The sequence below is a fragment of the Pseudochaenichthys georgianus genome, chromosome 7, assembly GCF_902827115.2.
Source record: "Pseudochaenichthys georgianus chromosome 7, fPseGeo1.2, whole genome shotgun sequence".
Taxonomy (NCBI): Eukaryota; Metazoa; Chordata; class Actinopteri; order Perciformes; family Channichthyidae; genus Pseudochaenichthys; species Pseudochaenichthys georgianus.
This window is the reverse complement of record NC_047509.1, coordinates 26,960,851-26,967,597: the sequence shown is the minus strand read 5'-3', so window position 1 is coordinate 26,967,597 and position 6,747 is coordinate 26,960,851. Positions and strand designations below refer to the sequence as shown.

The 6,747-nt window shown below is 39.6% G+C and overlaps 1 long non-coding RNA gene across 1 annotated transcript; it reads right to left on the bottom strand.

Moving 5' to 3' along the window:
* Nucleotides 1–676: 676 nt before the first annotated feature.
* Nucleotides 677–6,371, bottom strand: LOC117448932 (uncharacterized). Its single transcript, XR_004552424.2, has 3 exons — nucleotides 6,270–6,371; nucleotides 5,921–6,016; nucleotides 677–755 (listed from the first exon to the last, which is right to left on the bottom strand). It is a non-coding gene; the product is annotated as an uncharacterized lncRNA (long non-coding RNA).
* Between the last annotated feature and the right edge of the window lie 376 nt (nucleotides 6,372–6,747).

The window sequence follows — 6,747 nt, the reverse complement described above, 5'->3', positions numbered from 1 at the left end:
GGAGTTAAAGTGCAAAGATGAACAACTGTAGGCACAGGGTTTCAGTGGTTTACCACCATCAAGGACCATCAGCACTTTCAGTGCAAACATGAACAACTGAGGTAGATTTAGACATATTCTACCAAATGTAAACATTATTCAACTGCTTTAAGCAACAAATTAACTGTGCAACACAAACATTGGCATGTGCAAAGTTTCAACCTGTAACACAGCCTACTCTCTCAGTAACAGGTACTTTTTTTAGATTGAGTAGGCAGCCCAAGGCCCATCAGCACTTTCTGTGCAAGCATGAACAACTGAGGTAGATTTAGGGGAAAGACATATTCTACCAAATATAAACATTAAACTGCTTTAAGCAACAAACTATCAAATAATTAACTGTGCAACACAAACATTGGCATGTGCAAAGTTTCAACCTGTAACACGGCCTACTCTCTCAGTAACAGTTCATTTTTTAGATTGAGTAGGCAGGGTTTCAGTGGTTTACCATCATCAAGGCCCATGAGCACTTTCTGTATGAAAGTGAAAGTGTTGATGAGTTTCTTGGGGTAGTCCAAATGTAACACGTACATCAAGCCGAACAACAATGCAAAGGAATCCGCCATCCTGGGGATATTGCTGATGACGAAATCACCTTCCACCAGAATAGCAGTACTTGCCGGACTGAGATCAACTTCACTTTGAGTGCCCTCGGTGACCATGCTGACAATAGCAACCGGTGTGTTGGTGATGTCTGGCCGGTCCACCTCCTCTGCCTGGAAATGCATAGAGTCCAACTGTAAGGTTGACTTGAAGTAACTAAACAATCTCATTCACATATTCCTCAACAGGTAAGTATATAGGAAGGTATTTCAAAAATGTGTTTCGGTGGCCCTGAAGTGCAACACACCACAGCATTTCACAAAACAAAACGCCACAGCATTTCACTAAACACTACAGCATTTCACTAAACACTACAGCATTTCACAAAACACCACAGCATTTCAGGAAACACTACAGCATTTCACTAAACACTACAGCATTTCACAAAACACTACAGCATTTCAGGAAACACTACAGCATTTCACAAAACACTACAGCATTTCAGGAAACACTACAGCATTTCACTAAACACTACAGCATTTCACAAAACACTACAGCATTTCAGGAAACACTACAGCATTTCACAAAACACTACAGCATTTCACTAAACACTACAGCATTTCACAAAACACCACAGCATTTCAGGAAACACTACAGCATTTCACTAAACACTACAGCATTTTACAAAACACTACAGCATTTCACTAAACACTACAGCATTTCACAAAACACTACAGCATTTCACTAAACACTACAGCATTTCAGGAAACACTACAGCATTTCACAAAACACTACAGCATTTCAGGAAACACTACAGCATTTCACAAAACACTACAGCATTTCACAAAACACTACAGCATTTCACAAAACACCACAGCATTTCAGAAAACACCACAGCATTTCAGAAAACACCACAGCATTTCAGGAAACACTACAGCATTTCACAAAACACTACAGCATTTCAGGAAACACTACAGCATTTCAGGAAACACTACAGCAGGGGTCGGCAACAGGCGGACCGCGGTCCGGATCCGGACGCCGACCTATACGGACCCGAGCTATAATCAATACATTAATAGGGGATTTTTCGGCGCCTCCCGCTTTTTTAACGCTGATTTGGGTGACTTGTGTAATTCGTGGAGAACCGAAGAGTTTTCGACTGACGGACAACTTCTCACTTCACAAAAGAAGAAGAAATCTAGACCGCAAAAATAATTAAACAAGCGAGTTCCTGTTTTTCCTGGCCAAGGACAGGTTCATTGAACACAACACGAGCGTAACCTGTCTTCACGTGGTATATGTCTCGTCTGAAAGGAGTGCTGAGCACCGGAACGCCGCTCCAGCCCTTAAAATATTGCATATAAGGATAATAATCCACAAGGAGCCGTACACATGCCGCAGTGTTTGCGTGGCTGTGTCTTTAGTTGTAAACACAGTGGCGATCTGTTGTTGTTAGCATCTGGTTAGCTAGCTATGCTAACGGATTTAAAGAGCTTTTCTACAGCCAGGTGGAAGAGAGCTCTCCTGAGAGGCTCAAATATCCTCAGCTCAGTGAGGTTAAGGCACACCTTGATATGATCATTATAGTTATTAATGAGACTAAATGAAAAACAGGTATAAATACTATATGACAGTAACAAAAAAGTTGTTAAAAATAACAAGAATAGAGTTTAAAAGGGGAGTGATTTGTAAAATATCCAAAAAGAAAAATATGCTTACAGTTCTGTTTCATATGGGTGTTGAGAGATGTATCCATAGATCTCTTAATGTTGCTCTCAAAGTGTACCAGATTGATGCTTTTAACTTCAATATTTTAAGCAAAGGTTGAGTTCAATAATTTGTACGACCCTCGGAGGATGTTGTAAAAATTGAAAGGAAAAAGGTTCCCCACCCCTGCTGTGAATAATAATAAAAACCCTTGATTTTTAACTTAAAGGTGGGGTAGGTAAGTTTCAGAAACCGGCTCGAGATACACTTTGTTATATTCCATGGAATGCTCTTAACATCCCGATAGCAATGAATAGCTTAAGTGCTTTGACAAAAAATCCATAAAAAAACGTCATCTGTGGAAGCCGTAATACTGTACAAAGTACAACTTGACTCCATGTCAGCCCAGATTTACAAACTCCTGGCAGGACAAGCTCAAGCTCAATTCTCACACTGAATTTAACAAAAGTGAGTGGGGGACTGCAATATAAGAGGGACAGAAAGAGAAACTTTGAAACTGTTCAATTGTTATGATGTGTAAAGACTGATATTGTTCTATAATCGGGTGAAACTGTTAAGTCATGATGTGAAACGGTTAACAAAGAAAAAGGGACACTCAAGCTGCTGCTACACTTTATTTTATGTATCTAAAATTAAGCACTTTTAAGATGCATATATTTTCAAAAGCTATTTTATTTATTTTCTCTAGTTTATTTGTAAATGCAGCCCGAGAGGAACATTACACATATCCACAGTATTTAATGTTAATTGACAATAAATATTGTTGTTTTTGAATTGTACTTTCTTTATTTGATTGGCAGTCAGTTGTTGATTACATGCAGACGTTGATAAAGCTACAGGTCACTTCAATATATATCACACTAATTCATGAAGCAAGTTAGACATTTTGATGTTCCGGACCTTTGCATGGGGACATTTTCTCTAACTGTACCTCGTTGAATTTTAGTTGAAGACCCCTGCACTACAGCATTTCACAAAACACCACAGCATTTCAGGAAACACTACAGCATTTCAGGAAACACCACAGCATTTCAGAAAACACTACAGCATTTCACAAAACACCACAGTATTTCAGGAAACACCACAGCATTTCAGAAAACACTACAGCATTTCACAAAACACCACAGCATTTCAGGAAACACTACAGCATTTCACAAAACACCACAGCATTTCAGGAAACACTACAGCATTTCACAAAACACCACAGCATTTCAGGAAACACTACAGCATTTCAGGAAACACTACAGCATTTCACAAAACACCACAGCATTTCAGAAAACACCACAGCATTTCACAAAACACCACAGCATTTCACAAAACACCACAGCATTTCACAAAACACCGCAGCATTTCACATTGGACGGAAAGGGTATTCCTTTAGGGAGAACACTTCTTGTTTGTGATTGGACAGAGCCAGCCAGAGAAGCACTGCTGTGATTGTTGTTTTTGCTGCCAGTCAAGAAATGACGCTTCGTGATTGGTCAACACCCGACAGCGAAATATGTCCCAACCATGGTCCCACAACGTATGGTCCCAACACATCAGCCATTAGCACACACTCAGATCTCACAGCTCCTCATATCTGTTCAGAAACTGGACAAAAGTTAAACCAGTACAAACCACAGACTGTCTATGTCATGGCGAATACAGTCGCTGCTTTATTTATGTCTGTATGATGTTGTTGTGAGTGTGGACGGAGCAGCTACAGGTTAGTTTAGCCTGATGAATCCGATTCAGAAAACACGCATTTTAAAAGCTTTTCGCCTGCCTTCTTGTCTGCAGACTTGTCAAAGCGTTAATTCATGGTTTTTACTAACTGTTATCAGTATGTAGTTACTTCAACATCACTTTGAAACGTGTATTACAATTAAATCACGGTCAAATATGTTCATTTTGTTGTAGGATTTACATGGAGATACGCCCCGTCCCCTCTCCAGCGCCTCTTGTTTGAATGACAGCATTGACAGGAGCAAACACAGCTGACAGCCGCGGTGAAACTCGAGCGATTAGTGCGATGCGAATATTGGGTAGTCTACCATAGTATTTACATGGAGATAAGCCCCTTACAAACCATGAGTTAATAAAGCATTAATTCTGTGTTTACTCCTGTCAAACAAGACGCTGGAGAGGGGGGCGGGCCGGATCTCCATGTAAATCCTACAACAAAATGAACATATTTGACCGTGATTTAATTGTAATACACGTTTCAAAGTGGTGCCGAAGTAACTACATACTGATAACAGTTAGTAAAAACCATGAATTAACGCTTTGACAAGTCTGCAGACAAGACGGCAGGCGAAACGTTTTTAAAATGCGTGTTTTCTGAATCGGATTCATCAGGCTAAACTAACCTGTAGCTGCTCCGTCCACTCACAACAACATCATACAGACATAAATAAAGCAGCGACTGTATTCGCCATGACATAGACAGTCTGGGGTTTGTACTGGTTTAACTTTTGTCCAGTTTCTGAACAGATATGAGTAGCTGTGAGATCTGAGTGTGTGCTAATGGCTGATGTGTTGGGACCATACGTTGTGGGACCATGGTTGGGACATATTTCGCTGTCGGGTGTTGACTGTGAGGAAATATTTGTATGTATTCATGTTAGTAAACTATGAAGAAGCTTAAAAAGGGAAAATGATTTGTGTAGAAAACTGAGCTGGTTTTGGGCCTGCTAACATGTGGTTTTTGAGGACAAAGGAAGAGGGGGAAGGAGAGGAGTTAACATACAGTCATCTCAGATCCCTGTGATAATGAAGCTAAGCCACTGGGATTGGGGAATTTAAGATGTGAGGTGTTGATGATAATTTGGGCAGCCAATCACGGAGGTCTGGAAGGGAGGATCAGATAACTCCTCCCTTTGTTAGCAAGGTATTAAATACAGGAACCACGCTGTTTTTCGCTCTCTTTCTCTGGCTGGCTGGCTCACGTGAGTATCAGGTAAATGTGGGATCCCACAGATCTGTATTTATTTTGTACTGTATTTGATTGTATTGCATTGTATATTACCATTAAAGTGGATTATTGTTTAACGGTTAATTGTATGCTCTGGATTTCCTTCATGTAAGATATCAGCTTGTTTAGGGACGCGAGGAGATTTGAGAAAGCGGACGAGTTGTCCACTCATATCTCCCAACATGACCAATCACGAAGCGTCATTTCTTGACTGGCAGCAAAAACAACCAATCACAGCAGTGCTTCTCTGGCTGGCTCTGTCCAATCACAAACAAGAAGTGTTCTCCCTAAAGGAATACCCTTTCCGTCCAATGTGAAATGCTGTGGTGTTTTCTGAAATGCTGCGGCGTTTTGTAAAATGCTGTAGTGTTTTCTGAAATGCTGTAGTGTTTTCTGAAATGCTGTAGTGTTTTCTGAAATGCTGTAGTGTTTTGTGAAATGCTGTGGCGTTTTGTGAAATGCTGTGGTGTTTTCTGAAATGCTGTGGTGTCTTGCACTTCAGGGCCACCGTATTTCTTTTATATATCTGAAAATATTTTTGATTTCTCCCGTCTGTTTGTTTTTTTTAACTGGAAGGGTGAAATAGCTAAACAGTTTCTTACAAGCACACATTCTGACCTCACTAGCAGTACTTTGAGTGCACTAAATACTTACGCTCCAAGACTCGAAGAACTCTGGGTCCTCCTCACGCAGTTATAATGGGAGGGCTCGAAGGGCTGCATTGCGTTTCATGTGGACATCCTGTACTTCCTGGAAAGTCAAGCAAAAACTAGCATAATTAAAAAGCAATGGCTTTTTTTTTAATTAATATATACATGGTTATTTTTGATTGTTGTCTAATTAAAAAAAAAAATCTGTTATCGTTATATTTGTGACACTCTTCTGAAAAATACAATCTAGTATATTTTACATTATCGGTTTATGATGTGAATTTGAATGAATGTGGTTTTTGTGTAAAAGTAAATAAGCATTAATATTTGGACCAAACTTCTAGTAAACTCACCTGGAGATCACAAATCCTTAGGATTTCACGCAGGGCCTCAGATACCTTGCCAGTGCGTGCCGCCTTCTGCCTGTACAAGGCAATCAGTCGCAGGGTGTGTCTGTCTAGTTCAGAAAATAACTGGTTCCGTAGGTTGACGTTTGTGATTCGTTGAAACTCAGCAGAAACCTACAGGAACACACAAAAGTATAAAGATCATTAATGGATATGCAATTGTAAAATTATTAGTGATGCAACCGGTTTTGTTGTTTCCATAAAAATATATTACAACATGATCATATCAAAGTATTCATTTAATTTGTATTATTATTTATATTATAAAAATAAATATCGTTTTATAATATATTAACATTGAACAACAACACTGTTCCATTGTGTGCAAAGTAGGCAGTTTCTGCAAGCACAAATGTCGACACAATGTCTTCACAAATGTCCAAACTACCTGCATGGTTCCTGCTTTTGTGAGCATTAAATGATG